This window comes from Pteronotus mesoamericanus, unplaced genomic scaffold, assembly GCF_021234165.1.
Source record: "Pteronotus mesoamericanus isolate MK-2021 breed Mesoamerican mustached bat unplaced genomic scaffold, CSHL_Meso_final contig_24, whole genome shotgun sequence".
NCBI lineage: Eukaryota > Metazoa > Chordata > Mammalia > Chiroptera > Mormoopidae > Pteronotus > Pteronotus mesoamericanus.
Genome location: NW_026555100.1, coordinates 24,939,703 through 24,961,851, shown reverse-complemented (window position 1 = coordinate 24,961,851; position 22,149 = coordinate 24,939,703).

Below are 22,149 nucleotides of genomic sequence, written 5' to 3'. Positions count from 1 at the left end.
TGTCTGACTCCAATACTTCCGCTTTTACCTACTCTGCCTCACCTGCCAAACTCTTACCCTGTTTCTGGCTACTTCTAAGACATCTCAGTCACCTCACACCCCAAACACCACCCCCCCCCCGCAAAAATCTCTTTCCCTTAAACCAGCTGTGCTAATTCCAACTCCATTGAGTTACCTATAAGCATCCTAAAAATCACTTCCAAATCACCTGAATCCTCCCTTTCCTTGCTGCTCCCTCTATCACCACCCTGGTCTACATCTTCAGTCCCTGAATGCCTGGAACCAAAAGGCTTCTCTGTCTCCAAGTGTCCACCCTACACACCACCCTGAGATGCATTCTCTAAAACGTTGACTTGAAAGAGAACGCACAGACAACTGTGCGCTTGTATTGTGAAGAAGCGAAGGCAAAGAGAATAAGAGGGCAGAGGCCATTCTGCCATGCTATCTTCCTAACCTACAGGCCAGCGCGCTTCCCAAAGCATAGCCCCTTGCCTCTGCTGTGGGTCCCCTGGGCCTCAGAACAAGTGCAAACTCTGCATCTGGAGGCATTCCAGCCCTCCCATCCTCCTTGCAAGTCCAGCACGTACCCTGTCTGCTCTGCTAGATTGGTCTGATCCCTGCAGACCTCTAAACATCTCTACATCTGCTCCTCTGTTCCTATTCACCCTCCCCTCTCTCCATCACTAGGGAGGTTTTTATTGAGCACCTGCTATGGGCACAGCCTCGCACTAGGGACTGCTTACAGGAGGAAGACACAGCCCCCACTACGAGCAGCTTTCACTCTTGCTCCAGTTCTTCCTCCTGGTGAGCCCTCCTCCTGACCCCTTTTTCTCCTGACTCTCAAGAACATGTATTGTCTGTATTTTTGGCACTGAGTTTTCTCAATCTCGTTTTCTGTCCACTCTACGTAGATGGGTCTTGCTTTCTTAATAACATTGTCTGGTCTTGGATGTAGTAATACTGAAAAGCTTTCCTTGCTGTTCCAACAACACATGTGGCCTTGTGTTGGGCAAATACTCCATACTTGAGAAGTACTTGCTGAGCTGAATTAAATTGGTCACAACAGATTCTCTGTCACAAACAATCCTAAGCAGCAATTTTTTTCTCTGATTCCAGTTTACATAGCAGTCATTCTAACAAAGAAAAACTCAACTGGATACCATCTGCACTGCAGTCCAGGGTGGAGAGAGCTGACATCCAGTTGACCCATTTACATTTCCTTATTCCAGCAGCTCAGGAGAACCTACCTCCTTTCTATGCTCTTCCTCCTCCACTAGCCATCTCAAAGAACCTAATCACCATCTTCTGAATCCTCCCTGTCACCTTCCACCCCCTCAACCAAACGCACATACCACCTCAAATACTAAACCACAACTCAGATTTTTAAAGTTCAAGAGCTAAAGAGAATGATCAGTTGACTCATTTTTCCTTGATTCAAAGCGCTGAGGGTTCTCTAGAGCAGCCCCAATACCCCTTATGTGGGCTGATCCCGAAGCCAGGGCAGACAGAGGGGATTTCTCCTTCCCTAACCAAATTGAACAATGGACCCTAAATGACACTGCCTTGATGTGTGACCTTGAGCATGTAAGTCACTTTATTGTTCTGGGCTTAGAATGCCACAGCTACCAAGTAAGGGGCTGCGACTTACAGGCTCCCCACAGACTCTCAGCTCTCATGTTCTACGGCTCCAGTTTCCTTGTCATTCTTGGGCTCTCTCCACAGCTCACCTGGCTCAATACACAACTCCAGCCCCAGTGCACCCTCTGCCACCAGCGCAGCTCTTCCATTGCCGCTGTAAAGGGTGGAAAGATGCTTTCTTTCTCCTTTTCATTAAATTCCAGGCTGAGAAAAGCTCGAGAAAACTGCCAGCTCATCCGAGAACTGGGGGGGAAACATTCCCACTAAAATGTCAAAAGAGCCTCAGGGGGCATAAGCTCTCAGCTATCTTATGGAGAAAAAGCTGCTCCAGAGACTTCAGTGGTTTGGTTTCAGCAGCTCATACAGATCCTCAAGCCATTTGCCATCTCAGAACAGAGCAGTAAGTAGATAATGAGTGGGCCTCTGAAAAGCCATCGGCAGCTTTGGTATTTAGAGGCGTCTTCCTTCGGATTACACACACACAGGGCATCAGGTTCCCGTTGGCCTTTCCTTGGAGAACTCACTAGCAAAGAAGGGAAAATGCTGTTTAAACCACAATTGCCTTCTAAGGAGAGTGGCTCTTAATAAATAGGAAACCCCTTGGATCTGCTGAGTATCTTGATGGCTTTGGGCAGGTAAAATGGGCCTAGGACAAAGTATGAAAAGAGTGGAGGGGGCAGAGTTGAAGTGCTCTGCATAATTAATAAGAAGGTTTGGAATTGGTAGGGAGAACCCAGAAAGGAGGGGATGAGAAAAAGAGAGGTGGATGAAGAGAGAAGGACCAGCAAAATGAGTGAGTTCAGGGCTCTCTGTGGGGTAGACTGATCACTAAAAAACCCCAAGGTGGGAGTCCAGAACTTAGATGTCATTTTCCAGTATGTAGTTGTGTCCTATCACAGTAAAAGCTCCTCCGTCTTCCTTTCATATCTGCTGTAAAATCTCCTCTGCAAAGTTCCATGCATGAGTGAGGTTATTTGTCTGTCTGTTTGTTTGTTTGTTTGTTTGTTTGTTTGTGATGGTGGGACTCAGAGATGAGGCTCAGTTTCAGGTATGAGTCAAACGTGGACCAGAATAACAGAAAGAGCAGAGCCACACAGAAAAATGGCAGTTAGAAGCCAAGGGTGATTGCAAGAAAATAAGCCCCCCAAATTTGGAGATATTTCTAGACATTCACAATGGGTGGTTTTAAGCTCATCTTTTCCAGATGTCAATGAAATGGAGGACCCTGCGTGTGTCTGTGTGCACATGCGCATGCGCAGGCACGCACAGACACACACGCATCTGGACAAGGAGATGAAGAGGCTGCGGGGGAACATTTGGCCCGCTCTGGGCCTGGATGCAGGAGGAAGCTGGAAAACAATGAGCCGGTGCCCCTGGAATCGGAGGGCTTTTTCTTGAAGAAGCTGAGCAGGTAGAGTCATGGCTGCTGGCCAGGAAATGAAAAGTCACCATCAGAAGAAGAGGCAGCTGCTGGCTGCGAAGGGGCGTGGACACGCTCTCCAAGTGCTCTGTACAGTGAGGGAGACTGACCAGATGAGTTATGAATTTCTCTTGATGGTTCAATGCTTTTACATCGAATATTTGGAAATGTCTGAGAACCGTGGCGCCTTGAAGATGGAAGATGGCTTTTCCTTATAAATACTAACCCTGTTAAAGCTATTAAAGAGTGTGTGACTATACATTAGGAAAAGCTAAACCAAGAAAGGGAGAGAGCAGGGTTGGATGGTGAGAAAGAACCAAATTCCTGGCAACCAAAATATAATCCCAAAGAAAAATGGATGCCAGCCATGGAAATAGACCTTTTTGATAAATTGTTATTAGGAAAGAAACAGGGAATGGGAAGTCCAGCACAATCTCAGACAGGCCCATCTGGTCTCTATAGCTTCTACCTTTTCACATTTTATGCCTCCAGTTTTATTTTTCCTTATATTTACTAAACACCAAATACAATCCAGGCACTTTTTTTTTGATGCTAAGGATACAGAGATGAAACAAACAGACAAGGCCCTGCTCTCATAGACTTAACAAGGGAAAAGTACACGAGTGAATGAGATCATTTTAGATGTTATTTAAAAGCCCACAAGTAAAATAAAGCAGAGAACTGTAATGGAGAACGACTTGGTGTAGAGACTGTTACAGCGAGAGGAGTCAAGAAAGGTCTTTCTCAGGAAAGGTCATCTGAACTGAAATGTGAGCAATGAGAAGGAGCCAGCCTTAAGGAGATGCTGGAGAAAGGCATCCTGAGCTGAGGGAAGGAAACGCAAAGGCCCTGGGGAAGGAAGGAGGGCCAGTGGGACTGAAGCTGGAGAATCGTGTCTGGAGATGGAGGGAAAGAAGTGAGCAGGAAGCCCAGGGGCAGGTCTTGCAAGCCCTTGAAAGTCACAGTGAGAAAAATCAAAGTGGGCAGCCATCTGGTACACCTCCATGGAGAGGAGCCCCTTTCCTGAGCTGGGGGAAGCCATTTCTCCCAGATGGGAAACAGTGAGTGAGCCCAGCCCACAGGGAGGTGGCTCCCAGAGCGGTGCTTGCAGGGAAGAGCCACAAGGTGGCTCTGTAACAAGACGGCCCAGCACTTTTTTCCTACCATTGCTGACGCCTTTCCTGTTCTAAGGTAGAAGCCCTTTTTTTCCCACTGAACAAAAGCTTCTTTAGCAAACAGCCACTTTACCTTTTTTTTTTTTTTAAACAAAAGGAACCAGTAGCAACCAGTACAATAGGGCAGTCAGGTGACTTGACATCTTTGCACCCTGATGGCTAAAAGAGGCAACTCCTCAATGCTTCATCCCCAAGCTCCCACTTTTTCAGAGGGCTGTGTTCAACCCAACTGGCTGGGTCACCCTCCTTTTCAAAAAAGACAATTCTAGGAAAAAAAGAAATGCCAGTAGCCCAGGCCACAGGCCAAATTCCAACTCTCCAATGAGCCGACTTGCCCAGGAAGTAGTGGCTTTCAGACATTTAAAAACCTCAGTGGTGTTGTGGGTGAGAATGTAGGGCTGGAGAAGCAAGAGGAGCTGAGTGAAAAAGGCAGGCAGGGTGTCTGCTATTTTCACCAAAATTTCCTTGCAACGGTATGTTTTAAAAAAATAAATAAAGGCAAGAATTGCTCCAAATAACCTGACAAGCACTGTCCTTAGACACAGAGTTGTTTGGCATGAAAGAAGGGGCTTCGGTGACCAGCGGAAACAAAGGTCCGCAGGGCTTTCACTGAGTCAGCAAGAGCCACAGGACCCAGAGGCCTCTCAGGAGCTCTGAGGATGGGAGAGGAAACGTAGCCCTTGTCTTTAAGGCGCTTGCAATCCGAAGCTGAGGTGGAAATTCTTGCCCACTGCAATACTTTTCTATCTTAAAAATTAGGCTCTCCATTGCATGAGCTTCCATAGTCCTTGGTACATACATGTTATAGTTGTGTCATAACTGTGTCCCTCACTAGATGGGCTATTCCCTGAGTCCAGAGTCACATGTCATCCTTCTCTGTGCCCCCCTCCTCCAGCCCCTTCCACAGAACTGGGGAGAGAGAAGGAGAAAGAGAGGGAAGGGAGAGAGAATTTGTTTAATAATATTGCTCTCAACTCTGTTCTGAGCCTCTCCCTGACACGTGTGCATGCGTGTCTCACACACACACACACACACACACACACACACACACTCCCCCCTAAAGGATATACATGCCATGACTTAGGAGCTCATTTTCACAAACTGGAGGGGTAAATTCATGGTTAAAAAAAGTGACCTGAGAATATGAAACTGCATGATAATTTTTCTATCTGCCCGACCAAAAATAAAAAATAAAATGCAGGAAGAGCCCTTGTTTAACCGCTTTCAGCAATGAGGAGGAAGAGAGGCCTGCTGTGCTAGTCCTTCATGTTTCCATGGAAGGTCACACATGTCCTTTGTCCAGCAACATCTGGAAGGATGAAGTATAATAGGGAGCTCCTCCGAACAGGGCCCACGAACAGTCGCTGTTGAAAAAATGTTCTTCCTGCCCCTGTTTTGCTGGCAGGGCAGGGTGTTTGGGCATGATTGGCCCACCAAAGAGCCTTGTATGGTGAATTTAAGAACCACCACGAGCTAAATCTTCCTGTGGCATTGTCCTGATTACATATCTCTCCAGGCATGATCCCTTTTAGTGGCTCCCAATTCCTGCACATTCAGTCAAAATCCACTGACTTGGAAGTTAGACCTTTCTCAGCTTAATCCTCTTCTGTCCCTGGAAAACGTCCTAGATTCCCTCATTCCAGGAGCATCCATCACCACGTGTTCCCTAGCGCTGTGAACTTCCAGCCCTTCACATCCTGGTAATTGTGTAATTGAATTTGAATTAAATATTTGTTCAATGTCATCAGAGTCCATTGCTGAGCCCTGCGTGTATAGGGACCAGGCCTTTTTGTTCAAGCATTCAAAGTAGTATCTGGCACCAAGTAAGTCCTCATAAATATTTGACTTATTCAGCGATGCACTAACTTGATGTTCTGGTTCCAACTTACTTTTTTGGCTTCACCTCCTGATTCTTCCATGCATCCACCTGTGTTCTAACCAAATCCAGCGTTCCTTGATCTCTGTCTCTACTTTCCTACCTCTGTGACTTTGTTCACGTGATTTCTGCTTCTCAGATAATAGTTATTACTTCCATGCCATTTAAGGAAAACCAGACTCAGAAAAGACAGAAGGATATTTTTATTGAGATATAATTTCACATACAATAAGATCCATCCATGATTTGTGGTATATTCACAAGTTTGTGCACACTAATTCCAGAATATTTTCCTCACCCCAGAAAGAAACTACACGGCCATTAGTCGTCATTCCCCATTCTTCTAGCCATCACACCGCTTCTCCTCTCCAAGTTTCTGTCAGTCATTTACCTACTTTTTGGCTCAATATATTTGCCTATTCTAGATATTTTAGTTAAATGAAATCATACAGTATGTATGCCTTTTGTGTCTGGTTTCTTCTACTTAGCACAATATTTTCAAGGTTCGTGCATACCGCAGCATGTATCAATACTTCATTCCTCTTTATACCTAAATAATATTCCATCGTATGCCTATACTACTTTTATTTTATTCATTCATCAGTTGATGGACATTTGGGTTGTTTCCATTTTCAGGCTATTATGAATAATGTTGCTATGAATATTTATGTATAGCTCTTCGATTATTTTGGATATACACATATACTTCAGAGTGGAATTGCTGGGTCATAGGGTAACTATATTTAACTTTGTAAGCAACTGCCAACTGTTTATTCAAAGTGGCTGTACCACTTTACATTCCCACCTGCAAAGTATGAGTATTCCAATGTTTCTACATCTTTGCCAGTACATTATTATCTGTTGTTATTATTAATGATGATGATGATGATAGCTGCCAAAACCAGTGGGTATGAAGTGGCATATCATTATGTTTTGACTTGCATTTCCTTGATGACTAATGGTACTGCGCATTTTTTTCCATGGGTTTATTTTATTTGGAGAAATGTTTATTCAAATTCTCTGCCATTTTTAATTGCAAATATTTTCTACCACTTAATGGGTTATCTACTTTCCTGAAAATGTCCCCCCAAAAAAGTTAGAATTTGATAAGGTCCAACGTATTTTTGGATTTAGTGTGCCTTGGGTGCTATATCTAAGAAATCATTGCATAATATGAGGTCACAAAGATTTACATCTTAGAAGGTATTTTCGTTTAAGAGTTTTATAGTTTTAGTTCTTATAAATTTAGTCCTTTGATCAATTTTGAGTTAACTTTTATACATGGTGTGAGGTAGAGGATCCAGATTTATTTTTTCACATGTGGCTATCTAGTTCTCTCAGGACCATTTGTTTGAGATTATTCTTTGCTCATTGAATTGTCTTGGCAAAAAGAAACATTTTTAAGATAATCCTGATCAAAGAGTCTGCCATGGTAAAGGCCACCACAGTCTGAGGTGTGGCAGTCAGGAATGCAGAGCAGAGACTGACTGGGTTACCTTATATAATACCTGATATGTAAAAATTCTAACAGGACCATCTCAGTCTGTTTGCATCAGTAGCTATTTATTAATAAAGAAAAGGGAACAAAACTGGCTAAGCTTAATTAGGTCAGAAGCTACAGCTTCACAAATCCAGGGGATAGCCAAATCCCCACCAACCCCAACCTCACCCCCATGTCGGGAGGAAGTACCAGCTTTCCAATCACCCCAAAGAATCACCAGTCTGTTTCCCACAGATTACCAGGAGGAGGAAAAACCAGTAAAGGGGGAACTCCTCTGCTGGGCACATGTGCAACAGAAACCAAGATGGTGCAGAGGGAGGTGAGCACATATGCAGTGGGAACCAGATGACACAGCAGAATATCGGGATATGCACAGTAGAAGTCAAGATGGCACAAGAGAATGTCCTTCTAATCTGAGGCATGTACAGTAGACGCCAAGTGGCAAGCGTAAGAGGGAGAAATCTAGCCTGCAAAAAAGACCAGATTGAATAGGAGGCGGGCTCAGCATAAACCCACGAAGAGCCAGGAAAGAGATTGGTTAATTTGAAAGAAAGACTGATCTCTCCCAGGCTTGAGGTAATACAATCAAAGCTTAACAAAGGCCCCTCTTGGTAGCACACGTTCACCTGTTTGTGCATGTTCTCTCGTAACAGCCGTGTGGGTCTGGCAGTCATATGGAACTGGCAGCCAGGCAGGCCCAAGCACAGGCCTGGGTATGGCAGCACAGCCCTGGCTGGGTTGCAGCTGGGAAGAGAGACTAAGCTAGCTCGATGGGGTCATCGACTGAGCTGGGCTACACTTTGGCATGGACTCAACTGAACTATGAAAGTTTTGGATGCCCTGCCAATGCCAGGCCAATGGCACAGAATTCTTGAACCCTGCCTGGCCCTCCTTCTGAGCATGGTAAAGATAAGGCTGGACTTCTTCCACAGCAGGACAGGGCTGAGCCACCTGGTCATGGAAGAGACACTGGGCACCTGGGGGAGGTCCTTTATTTCTGTTTCAATAAATCTTATCACTACACCTCATCGTCCCATGCATAGGTCCCAGAAATGCTTTTCTCCTGACTCCCTAGAACTTCTACCGATAACAAGCCCACCTCTTTCTATATATAACAATGGTTCTTAACCTTATTTAGGGCAAATAATCCAAGGAAATTGTGAACACTTTCATATAGATAATATTCTGCTTAAAATGTTAAGGAGTTCACAGATACCTCCCCACCCCAAATAGCCCATCCACAGACCCTGAGCTAAGACTCCCTACTCTCTTCTCTTTCCCACAGAATTCATCCATCACTGAGGCTCCAGGCAACAACCCACAATGCAGATGACTCACTTTATTTTGTTCATTTGTTTGTGTGTAGTCCTACTCACTCCTTTAAATGACATACCTCCACCTGACTCCTAGATGAGCACACAAGTCCCTGGGCACCTCAAATTCAGCACATTCTTACCTCCCCCAAACCAGTTCACACACCAACTTCCCTTTTTCTGGTTACAGCACCATTCTTCCCATCACCCACCCTCAAATCTCAAAGTAATCTTCACTTCTTCTTCCCCTCGCCACCCCTCCCCCACCATTCAAGCAGTCTCTAGGTTTGTGTAACTGCTTCTTCATCCTGACCACTTATCAGCACCTTGCCTGGTCCAGGCTCTTATTCTGAGACGTGGCTGATGTAATAGATGTCTCTGGCCTTGCTTGTTTCTTGCCTTCAGGTTCTTCATTTTCTACTTCATTAAAACACCAGATTCATTTGGTGAGAGCAGTTCTGAGCATTTCACTCTCTGGTTTGAAAAAACTTGGTGGCTTGTCATGGCCCTCCAAATTTAGTACGCACTCAATTGTTGACGAATTCATGATCCTCCACTCTCAGACTCCAATCAACCATCCGGCCTCATTTTCCAGCCCTCACTGAAGAAGATCCTACCTTCCAGCCAACAGTGTCACCACTATGCCTGCCTCTTGTCTTCACTCGCTAACCTGCCTTAGCAAGCTAGCTTTGCTGAGCCTTCACGCTCAGCCCAGTAGTGATCACCTCCACGAGGCCCTCCTGATTGCCCTCGCTGGACAAGGAGCCACCCCCAGAGCTAATCTCCGGTAGTCATGTAGTTATTTTATATGGCATTTATTATTATCATGCATCTCACACCCCTCTTAGCAGACAGCATCTTCTTAAACATCATAGTTCCTTAATGGATACTGGTCACATTCAGCAGTGATTCTCAAGGGTATATGAATCGAAGTCACTTGGGGAGCTCTTTCAAAATACCCCAACTGGGACACAGATTTCGAAAAAAACTCGTCTGCTGCCACTTGCCATGTACACCACAAATTAAGAAATGCTGATCAAATTAACAAAACTAGTAGAAATAATGATGGTTAAAATATACTGAACATTCTCTATGTGCCAGGCACTGTGTATATGTTATCTGAGTTAATCCTCACAGAAACTCTATGAGGTGGGGCGGTATTATTTTCTTATTCTTTGGATGAGGAAACAGATTAAAGATTAAAGAAACCAAGTCATTTACCTAAAGTGGACCATTTATGAATAAATGACTTAGATGAAATAAAGTTCTTTGAAGGATATGCACAATCTATTGAGAATCTTAACAGTGATTTGCCAGCAATATCTTTGCTCAGATTTAGTAACTTTTAGCCAGTTTCTTCTTTTCCTAACTTCATGACCTTTTGACCTTGGACAAATTACATGTCCTCTTTGAGTTTCTGTTTCTTTTTCCATAGAATAAACATAATGTAATATCTACTATAATAGGTAGGATTAAATGAGTTAAATCATATGAAGTGCTAAGTGCCTACACAGAATAAATTCCCAATAGGTTACCTATAATTATCATCATAATTATTTTTATTCAAAAATATGCCTCAACCCAAGATAGTCCTTCATTGCTCCAGTCAACAATACAAGCTGGGAGGCACAATAGCTTAAATAAGTCACACTTAAGGCTGACTCTCACTCTTTAGGGTGGCGCTAGAATTAATAAATAGATTTTTGCTGAGGAACTTCTAGGTGCCAGGTGCTGAAATGCAGCAGTAAATGGAGACAGAGTCTCTGCTCTCAGGAGCTTACAATTTTGATTGCTGAGATCAGGGCCACCCTACCCACAGCAGAGTTTGTTCTTTGGCCCGGAAGCCTCTAAGTTCTTGAGGAACTGCCTGTGTCAAGATGTTTTAGCCTCTGAGTTTCAGGGCAGCCCATTTTTACAACATAATATTTCCCTCCCCGACAGCAAAGGTATGGAGGAATGTGGAGAGAGCTTTGGGGTTTGATAGCTTCTACCACTGTCTGGAATCTCATTGTCCTCAGACTTTTCTTTGGCGTGAACCAAACATGGCCTAGTTCTGCATTCTCTACTTCCCAAATGTATGTCAGGATGGGGAGAGAACAGGGTTGTAAATGACTATAATGTGTTCCTTTGCAGGAAGACAGGGACATGAAATATCTCAGCTCTTGCAACCTGCACTAGATTGCAAGTGTTATTTTAATTAATACTCGCATTTGTGGAGCATTTTCTGGATTTACAGTACTCTTTCAAATACACTTTGTGATGTAAAAATTATTGCTCTCAATTTATAAGATGAGAAACAGCATCAGAGAGTTTGTGTTACTTACCCAAGGCCACACAACTAACGAGCAGCTTTGACATGGCAATGCTAGGGAGGCTCTTTAAAAGGGAATAGATAGTAGAAGTAGAGAAGGAACACTTTTTGCCTTTTTCTCTTCTCGCAACTTCTTGCTTGAAATTCAGACATTTGGGCTATAATTCAAGCAGCCATTTTGTAACTTTGAACTTGGAAGTCAGGCAAAAAGGAGGGCAAAGCAGAAAAACAGAAGCAGCCTGAGCCACTGATGTCTTCTTGAAACACCAGACCAGATCTCAATAGCCTACCTTTGGCTTTTATTTTCTTTTAATGTGTTTAAGATACTAGTGTAGGGTCTCTGTTTCTAGTAGCTGTAAGCTATTCTTAACTGTTAAACAGCATAATCTATAATTGTACAACACTGGTAACAATCGCCAATAGGGATGTGGTTTAGCAAATGATGTCACATCATTATAATTGTGCCTGGGAGTCTCCCTTTATTCCTATGAGGGACCTAGACTGTCCTCTCTCATGTAAGCCATTAAAATAACAATTATAAGTAACATAGACACAAATTCCCAGGTCCATGATATGCCTAACAGCATATGTACTATGACTGAAATCATGCAAAATATCTGAATATGGAAGAAAAGACTAGAGTCTAAAAATACAAAAATAATAATAGAAGTGTAGGCTGCCAGAATCATGGTTGATCTTTTTAATCCTATTTTCAAAATTGCCTTTAATATTGTTGCCTTGTTCTTTGAATTAAAGCATTAAAGAATTTTTTAAATGCTGAGTTCTCCAAATCATCACCTTCACTATTTGATTATTACTAAACATATTCATTTTTGCCCAGGAGACATAAGAATATATAGCTATTGAGTATATGAGGCCATCTCTCCCTGTGATGATAAATATTTTAGAAGCAGGAAGAATCATAATCCATACTCACATTCTTTAGAAAAGTAAAACAGAGAAGCAAGGGCATTTCCACGTATCTGGTAAATAAATCCCTGAGGCTATCTGAAGAGGCCCCAGAGTGAGTGGGCAGATTCTGGAGGCCTGTGCGACGTGGGTGTTAAGATCACACAGCAGAAGTGGCCTCACAGTCCGTAGTTCTCCTACTTCTTCAATCAATAGCATGTGGGAAATGGGACTAGTTTTCAGTGTCTGTCCTTTAATCTGAAAATTTCACTTCCCTTTAGTATAAATGCTCATTGGGGACAATTTCCGGGTTGTTTAAGCCCACTCTCTTGGTTTAATGGCGTTTCCAATCTCCTAAGAGATCATTACGTTTGGTGCTTGCCTCCTCACTGAACTCATTGTTCTACTCCATACAGCTTCTCGTGGGATTTATCTTTGTCCTTGTCCATATAAAGCTGTAGGTGAGTGTAAACTAGGGCAAAATCTATTTCACTAGAGGAAACACCAAGTATACGTGAGCATTTGAGCAGAAGAGAGAGGTGAGAAGGAGTCAGGGAGAAAAGTAGGTGTACACAGGAGTGTGCCATACACCATCCTCTTCCTGAGCCTTTACTTACATTCCCATGCTGACTCCTTCATAGGACACATCATATACAAATGAGTAAGTTGAGCCTCTTAAAGTTGACTAACTAGTCAAGGTCACACACTATTTAAATGGTGCCAAAAACAGGTGAGCTCAGACGTTTTACTCCAAAGTCTTTCATTACATTTGGAAAGGACTCACCGGCAAGCCAATTGCATTGGAAACTTTCAGTATAGTTTCTAGTTTAGGTCACTGACTGCATTTACATGAGGAAATACACTGTACTTAGGTGAAAGGAAGGTGACACGGAAGAAAAACACTTAGCAGTAAGAAGTAGCACAACACAGGTGTTCACAGGCCACCTCTGATGCCCAATCCCAGGGTCTGAATATAGGCCCTGCCACTGTGTGACCTTGATAAGATTCTTAACCTCTTTGTGCCTTGAGTTCTCTCTCTGTAAAATGGGGTGAGAATATTACTGCCTAGAGAGTTGTTATGGGGATTGAAAAAGAAGAAAATGGAGCACACATAAAACACCGCCTTCTATACACTAGTTTTGAGAGATATCAGAGGAGGGAGGGAGGAGCAGCAAGAGAAATGAGGTAAATTTTGATCAAAGAGGTTGCAACTCTATCACTCTTGGATATTTGCCACACCCTATAATAAATTAAATGCAAAATCCTACTCTGCAGAACCAAAATTTACCTATTCTTTCTCCAGATGTATTTGAGTGCAGCACGCTTATGCCATCTAAGACTGGAGCAAGCGTCCACACTCTGGGGAAGGCTGCTTTAGAGTAGGATGTGTCTGGCACTCAGCGACTGCTCTCCTCACACAAACCCTGTGGAATAACCCAGAGAGACTTGAGAATGCTTTGATCCTGCTGCATCTTTTCGCTCTATGTTTCTAAAGCCAAGTGGATTTTTCCATGGGTAATTCGCATGTCGTTCCCACGATTACATTTTAAAGTTGATGAGTAATATTTAGAAGTAGAAGGCTTTCCACTTCTGGTTCCTCTCATTGGTATGTACTGTGGGCAAGTTAATTAACCTGTCTGGGCTGAGTCTTGCTTTCTACCAGATGGAGAACCATGCATAAAATGAATAATTGCTACATCCTTTCAAATACAACCAATTACACTTTGCTAGAAATGTCACGCCCCACCCCCAGCGCACCCCAAAATTCACAAGAATAATTAACAAACTGAACAGTAAGACATATTTACTCAGAAGTGGAAACCAAAAGACTGATTAAGTCATGCTGCCTGCATGATCGTGTTTTCCCACCCGTCTGTGGATTTGTGAATATGATAGTCCAAGACGGTTCAGCCAAAAACCAGGAGGCTGGATAATAAAGTTGCATGCGGCAAATGCAAATAGAAAAAATGGCCATATCTGTAAGAGGACATATTTTCTACTTTACGTAGGACAAAGTACTCAGGAGAAAACAGCAGTGATTAATGAGGAGAGGTTGGGCCGGGCTTGACCCTGCTGAGGCAGATTTCATGAAACAGCTAAAAAAAAAAATAAAATTAACTGAGGTTGTTAACATTTTTTTTTTTTGCCAAATAAAAATTAAAAGTTACTATCTACTATCACTGCATTTCAAGAAAGAAAAGAAATCTTTACCAACATAAAAATTAGAGGTACCCCATTTCAGAATAAAAGACACTTCTTAAAATTGAATAAATTTATTCAATTTATTGATGTGAAAACCTCAATAATTTACCCTTACTTTTCTCATTTCCTCATGCATCAATGAAAACTCTGTCCTATACTGGCTCTAGTCCAAGGAATGACCACTTTAGTGAAGAGTCTCTTTCTGGTTCACTCATGTGAGCTGGTGCAAATTACTCCACTTCCGGAGGTTCCGTTATCATCCGTGCAATGGAAATCCTGTGTGCCTGCCTGGCCTGCCCCACTGGACTGTGGTCAAGTGAGACACAGTAACAAACACAAAATGGCTCTGGAAAACATGAAGAATTATATGAATGTTCAGGATTGTTATTCTTTCACAACTTCAGTTGTATACTTATTTCCAAGCTCCTGGGATTAGATGATTTTACTATAAAATGGTTCATTTCCGAGAAACAGCAAATGCCAGATGCTCACACATTTTCTCCATTAGGAAGATGAAACATGAATTGAGAGTTTACCTTGGAGACTAGGAAGCTAGATCTACACTTAAGGAGCACCATCCAAAACTCGCCCAATATGAAGGACATTGGTTTCAGCCAATCCTTCAATTCTAGGCAGAGTCTGCATAAACCAAGACACACAGTGGGAGTCTTTACCATTTTTTAAAGATTCCAAAAGAAGTTGCACAGTCCCAAAATTCAACACCCTCACTGACAACATATTTTATTTATCTCCATATCCACAGAACTGAGAACAACCCCGGGAACAGAATAAGGACTCAATGAATGTTGAATAAATGAATAAAGCTACAATCTTGGCCCTGGGAAAGCATTTTTCAGTTTATTGTGCTAGTGTTCTCATCAATAAACTGTATGAGGTAAGAAAACTACCAACATAACTTCTGGGGTGGTTACAAATATTTTCTATTAAACACAACCAAAGAAGTAAATGGCTGGTGAGAATGTGAAATGGAACAGTCACTTTGGAAAAAGTTTGGTAGTTCCTAGATTTGTATCCAGGAGAACTAAAAACATAACTTCACATAAAAAATTGTACACCGAAGTTAATAGCAGCATTATTTCAAATAGTCAAAAAGTGGAAACAACCCAAATGTCCATCAGCTGGTGAATGTGGTGTATTCCCTATAATGGAATATTATTTGGCAGTTAAAAGGAATGAAGTGCTATTACATGCTACAACGTGGATGAACCTTAAAGACCTTATGCTATGTGAAAGAAATCAGACAAATCAGGCCACATATTATATGATTTCATTATAATAAATGTCCAGAATAAATATAATATATATGTCAATTATAATTTTAAAATAAAATTTTTTTTCAATGTTCAGAATAGGCAAATCCATAGAGACATAAAGTATTAGTGCTTGTCAGGGAGTCAGGGGGTGGGAATAAAACTAACTGTTGATAGGTATGGGTTATAAAAATGCTTGGAATTATCCAAGCATTTTTAGATGATGGTAACGATTGTACAATATAGTGAAGATACTAAAAACTACTGAAGGGCACACTTTAAAATGGTGATTTTTATGTTACGTGAATTATATTTCATTGTGAAAATTTTTAAATATAAAAGGCTGTAAGAAACAGGGAAGTTAGGGGTGACAGATAGAATTATATTTTATTGAATCAGCCTAAAAGAAATTACTTTCCAGTTATGCCTCCTCCATTTTAAAAAAGAGCTTTCACCTGCCAGAACTATTTCTTTAAATTTGTGTCAGGAAACATATTTCTCTTACAGCACCAGGTAGATAATAGGCACTCAATAAGTGGTCAATGAGCCCTGATCGGTGTGGTGCAGTTGGTTGGAGCATCATCCCATAAACTGAAAGTTCCCAGGTTCAATTCCTGGTCAGGGCACATGCCTGGGTTGCAGGTTATGTCCCAGTTGGGGTATGTACGAGAGGCAACTGATCGATGTTTTGCTCTTACATCAATATTTCTCTCTTTCTCTCCCTCCCTCCCCCTGTCTTCCTCTCTCTCTAAAATTAATAAGCATGTCCTCAGGTAAGATTTTTTTTAAGTGGTGAATGAATAAAAATATATGAGGACCTCATATTGAATTTTTTAATAGATAAATTTTTAAAAATATGTTTGAAGACACAGCAGGAAAACCTGGCAGATTTTGCTCCAAAAATCATAGAGTCAACAAATTCCAGTATAGTGACCCAGGTAGATACTGAATAGGCACCAGCATCCTTGACTAGGATGAGGAATACTCTGAAACCACAGGACTTTTACATTATGAATTATTTGAACCAGGAATTTTCAAACTTTGAGATGCCTTTAGTTATATCAAGTGAAATCTTAAAATATAAAAGTTCTCAAAATAAAATTAACTGGACTTCCTTAAATGGTTAAAGTCAATCTGTTCTCCAAAACACATTTAGGTCGTGAAAGGCATAGCACTAAGCAGGCCAATCATCAGGAGCAGAAACTCCAAAACGATTGGAAATAACAGTATTGAAAAGACTCACCTGAGACTTGTTCAACTCTCATGAACAGTTTCAACAGCCCAGTGAGTTGTATTTCTAATTGATACCCAATCTGGGACTACTTGGGTCCTCCTGTACTTAATGATTCATGTAAACTGAATCCTTTATTTATAGAAGAGGAAACCATGAACCAGGGGCACATAGGGACCAGTCTGAGACCACCCTGCTGGTTGGGGTCCAAACTGAGCCTAGAACCCAGACTGCTTGGTTTCTGGTTTTGTATTTTTCCACTGCTGGAATTCTATACATGTTCCCTGGCTACACAGAACATGCTGAGAAAATTTTGGAATTTTAATGTGGCTAAGGTGACCATAATGGGTTTCCTCCAGATTCACAAATTTTATAAATACCTTAAGTGAAGGTTTGGCTCAAGTTCAATAAAAAATATATATATATTTCTTACTTGCCCATAGGCTCCTCACGTTGGCATCGCTGCTTGGAACTATTTGAAAAGCTGCAGTTCTTCCCATAAATTTAGCCCTCCCCTTCAGGTGGGCTAATTCATCCTTGGACATGCAACTCCTGTGAATGCCACTCATTCTTCTAGTTGGTGGGGTGGGGAGGGGGGAAGCCAGCTTGAACTTCAGGCTTTGCCAAAAACAAGTCATATAATTTATAGCAGAACTAAGGAAGGTATAATCTGCAAATTGGCTGTGTATTTATTTTTCTAAGACATAAGTGAAGTGTTCTTGGGAGGTAATACCACATGGCAAAGTGTAAGCTCTTTTGGAGGCAGGGGAGGAAAAAAAACAACGCTATGAAGAAAAACTGCAGAGGCCAATATGGAGGGCAGTGGTTGGTTTTACCTGCCCAGCACTTATTTTGCCTTCTTTTGATAAAAGTGATCTAGTTTTACTTTGGAGAGAACACCCACCCCCTCTCAGTCCATGAAATTTGGGCAGAACTCAAATGTACCACCCTCTCCCCGACCAACTCCAAAGGCAGTCATGTGACCGAGACTTGAGCAGTCAGCTCTCGTGTTTTATCCCCTACAACTGTGACTGTGTCAAGGATGGCCACATGGAAAAGCCAGGCTAATGAGACTCTACTCCCAGACTTTAACTGTGTTTTGGGGAAGAAAGTTCTCTTACCATTTCCGTTACCAGCTGTGAAGAGCCACCAGAAGCTACCAGTTAGGAGAGCCTAACTGTAAATAAAGGCAATGCACAGCTAAGCCAAGAAAAGTCAGCAAGAAAGGTACAGGCAACAGGAAGACCCAGCAGAAAACTGAACCCTGCCTTACCTGAAGCAAGAACTGTCTCTGGGCTATAGTTGCACCAGGCCTTTTTGCTCATACCAGCTTAAGTTTGGTTTCTGTCGTTGGCCGTGGAGACAGACACTGTATTATGCAGCAGTTATCCAGACTCTCAGAGCACAGGAAGGAAGTGAGGATCCTGGTTCGGCCACTTTTTAGGTATGAAACCTTAATCTCTCCAAGTTGCATTTTTCTCATTTGCAAAATAAGGGCAATAAATATCTGCTTCTGAGATGAATGAGTCCATAACCTATCCAAAACACTTGTTCAAGTTGCTGCTGTGGAGTTAGTATCCAATAGATGTGAGCTGTAATTTTTTTAATGAACAGACTATAATAAAAGCCACCCTATGCCCACTAACAACATTAAAGTTACTGCAATATTATTCTATTTTTGCTAAGCTTCACTAGTACATGAAGGAAACTTGGCCTTTAAATAGTTCATCAGAAGGAGGCATGGAAATGAACCTGAATATCATTGTCTCATGTTTCTAAAGCGTTTGAAGTAACATGGAAAAAATGCCTGTGGTAGTATACTAAGAGAATAAAGAATGCTATAATATAGTCCACGTTCTATTTGGCAACAATATTCAAAAGAAAAAAAGTAAAACAAAATCTTTAAGCCTCTGTATGAAAACTGGAAAAAACTACAATAAAATGAGAAAATGTGCATGTTGCCTGATATTTAGATTATTTTTTCTTCTTTTTAATTTTTCTATTTTCCAAGCGTATTTCAATGAGCATTGACTATACTTCTGCTTTGAAAGTTTTATTGCCTGTATGTCCCACAATCACATCATTAGGCTTTAGAATGTTGATTTAGGAATTGGAGAATCCCAGACTATTAGAGGTGAAAGAGCAGCAGAGACATTTTATACAATTCTCTCATCTTACAGGAGGGAAAAACTTGTCCAAGATCAAATAGCTAGACCCTGGCAGCATTGAAATTATAGCCTAACATTCCTACTAATCCAGTAAAAAAATCTTTGAGAAAAACTATTGATTGGACCAAATCACCTTGGTTAATTCTGCTAATCTTTCAAGGACCCATTTAAATATCACTTCTTCCAAAAACCTTTCCCTGAGCATTAACTAAAAGAAATCCTCCCAACTTTGAATTCCCAGAGCACCTGATTTTTATTTTTACTATTACCAGTATTATTCTCCAGGCATGTTTAAGTCTTCTTTATTAGTCAATAATTTCCTTGAAAAGGGACTGGAGTCTTTTTCATAGTTATACCCCAAGCATCTGACAACATGTTTTGGTACATAGTAACCACTTGATTAATGACTGCTAAAAAACAAGCTATGATATTGCATTACGACCTATTGAGTCCAATTGGCTTAGGTGTAGATTAGAACTGAATTGCATAGAGAAGAAGTCAACACCACGCAACCCTTCCCAGGCCTGAGGAAGATGGTACTACCTAGCCCCGTTACAACTGGAAGGGCCAAAGGACTGTAAGCAGAAGTGATGTATGTCCTTTGTATACTGGGGCAGTGAAAGGGCCTTGTGAGACCCCCCAGTCATATCTTCCCTTACCTCTGCACCCCAAAAGCCACAGGCTGAGGAGGAGCCATAAAAGGAAGCAGTCTTTACATAGAGCGAAGCAGCTTCACACAGAGCTACACTTCGGAGCCACTGGACTTAATCAGGCTTTGTGTGAGCAAGAGAGATGCCTTTGAAACGGTACATCACTGAGATTTGGGGGTTACTTTGTTGCTGAAGAAAAACCTAGCCTAACTAGTGAAGAGCCAGATTAAAACACAGACCCTGTGACAGGAACTGACGCTTATAATCTATCCTCTCTTTACTCCTTACTAAGAGAACCTTGAACCTTGCTGAAAAATCACATTACATTTTATTATATTGCATTACATATCAGCTAGGGTGGCCAATGCAATATAAGTAGAAGTTATTAATGAGTTTTTTCAAGAGGTTCCTCCTCCTATTTCCCAAAGAGAATTCAAATGTAATGAATGGAACTCCAGCAACCATCTTAGACCATGAGGAATTCTTGACAATAAACTAAGATAGGCAGTAAGAGAAAATGAGCTTGGTTTCCTGAAGATACTGTGTAGTTGCTTTATTAAGCAAAAACTGCTCTATCTCTGTGTTTTTATTTAAGAGAATTAAACCACTATGTGTTTAGGTCCTACAGCTGTATCTGTTACTAGCAAACAAATGTAATTCTTAATTAGTACTAACTTTATGTCACATATTCTAAAATAATATCCATGCTCTAGAGAGTAAACAAGAGGGAAGCAAAAGAGTACTCTTTTACACCTAGCCCAAACTGGGGAAGAATAGTATTCTATTCCATTCTGCTTTGATCTGCTAAAGATGGAAGAAAAAAAATTATTTCTGATTAAGTCTAATATCATTTTTTAAAATGCTTTTTTCACATTAGCAAATTCTGAAAGGAGCATTACCAAAATTACATTTTCCCAACATAACCATAAAGACCTTAACTGTGAAAACATGAGAAGGGTGAGGCTTAGTCAATGTTAAAAATTAAAAAGAATAAAAATGATTTGATATTTCACATTATGAAGGAAAAATTTTAATATGAAGCATTCTTCTGGGAGAAGCTGCATTTTGAAAGGCAAGGAAAATTTAAACATTGGAGATCTTAAAAGCAGATTTGGTGAAGCATTTTTAATCATTCTTCTTCCTGCTAGTGATTCTCTCAGGGATTTGTCTACCTTTAATAAAGTTTCATTATGAATGTGTCTGCTATTACTTTAATAAGAACTGACACAAAAATTATAACTGACTCCAAAGAAAAGAGAATACTCAGAATCACTAAGAGCTTCTTCTTTCCCCCCCTCTCCCGCCCCCATATCTCTCTCTGGACCAACGTCTTAGCTCACTTTATTTCAGCCTAATGCTTCTCAAAATCTGGATTTTTCTAAAATAAAACAAAAGTAAATTTTTTAAATTATGCAACCACTATCCCCATTAAGATTGCCTCTTCAAATAGACACTTAAAAACCATGAAAATCTACACTTTTGATAATGGGTACAAATCCCATTTTTCTAAGTTACATGACTATTTTTTCTAAGACTAAGAGGCGTTCCTCACCCTTCATGACCAGTGGGGTATTTCCAATAGCAGGCATCTCAGGCTACCTGAACTAGTGAAAACTATAAACCCAGGGCAGGGAGCATGTCCCCAAAAGAAAAGAGTTCATTATCATCTGCCTTGAAATATAACCAACAGGAGTATTCATTTCCAAGTGTGAAATTTCTCAGGAAGCCTTTCACCCAGCAGTTTTCCTAGAAAACATTGTAACGCATGTGTCCTTTTACACACTATCTTCTCAGTTGTTCAGAACCAGGCTTGCAGGATGTAATGGGCTTATGACCAAACAGTAGTTATTTTAAATCTTTTTTTATAGCATATGACAAAACATCTTTGCAGCTGGAGCTACATCATTTCTAAAATAATCCTCACTCAATACAAAGCTCTTCAGATGATGAAGGCTGTAAGTCCCAGGGTTCATTTGAAAATTGTAAAGTCGTGGTGTCCTTAATACTTTTTATACCCAACCCTGGACTGATTAAGAATAAAAGCAGACAGGCTTGCATTTCCCTGACCACAGCTACTACCAGTTACTGACTCTCCCTGAGCCTCTGTTTCTTCACACATAAAATAGAGCTGAGAGTCCCCACCTTATGTGGTTGCTGTGACAGTTGAATAAGACAATGGGTGCAAAGCACTTAACACAATGCCTGGCACATAGTAAGCACTCAGTAAACATTAGCCATTGCTAAAGCATTCCTCTTTCTCTTTAGCTGACAGAACTCTGGGAAGAATCGCTGAAGGACAAATCCAGAAATTCTTGGAATTATTGCCAGACACAGATACTAACTAGGGCCTCTGTGGGTTGTGGCCATTCTGAGCAGCAACACTTGGTCCAAGTGGGTAAGCCAGGCACACAGCCTGCAGATCTGGGCTCAAAGGCCCATCCACAGGAATTTAAAACTACGTTTAGCAGACTGATGCCGATTTTG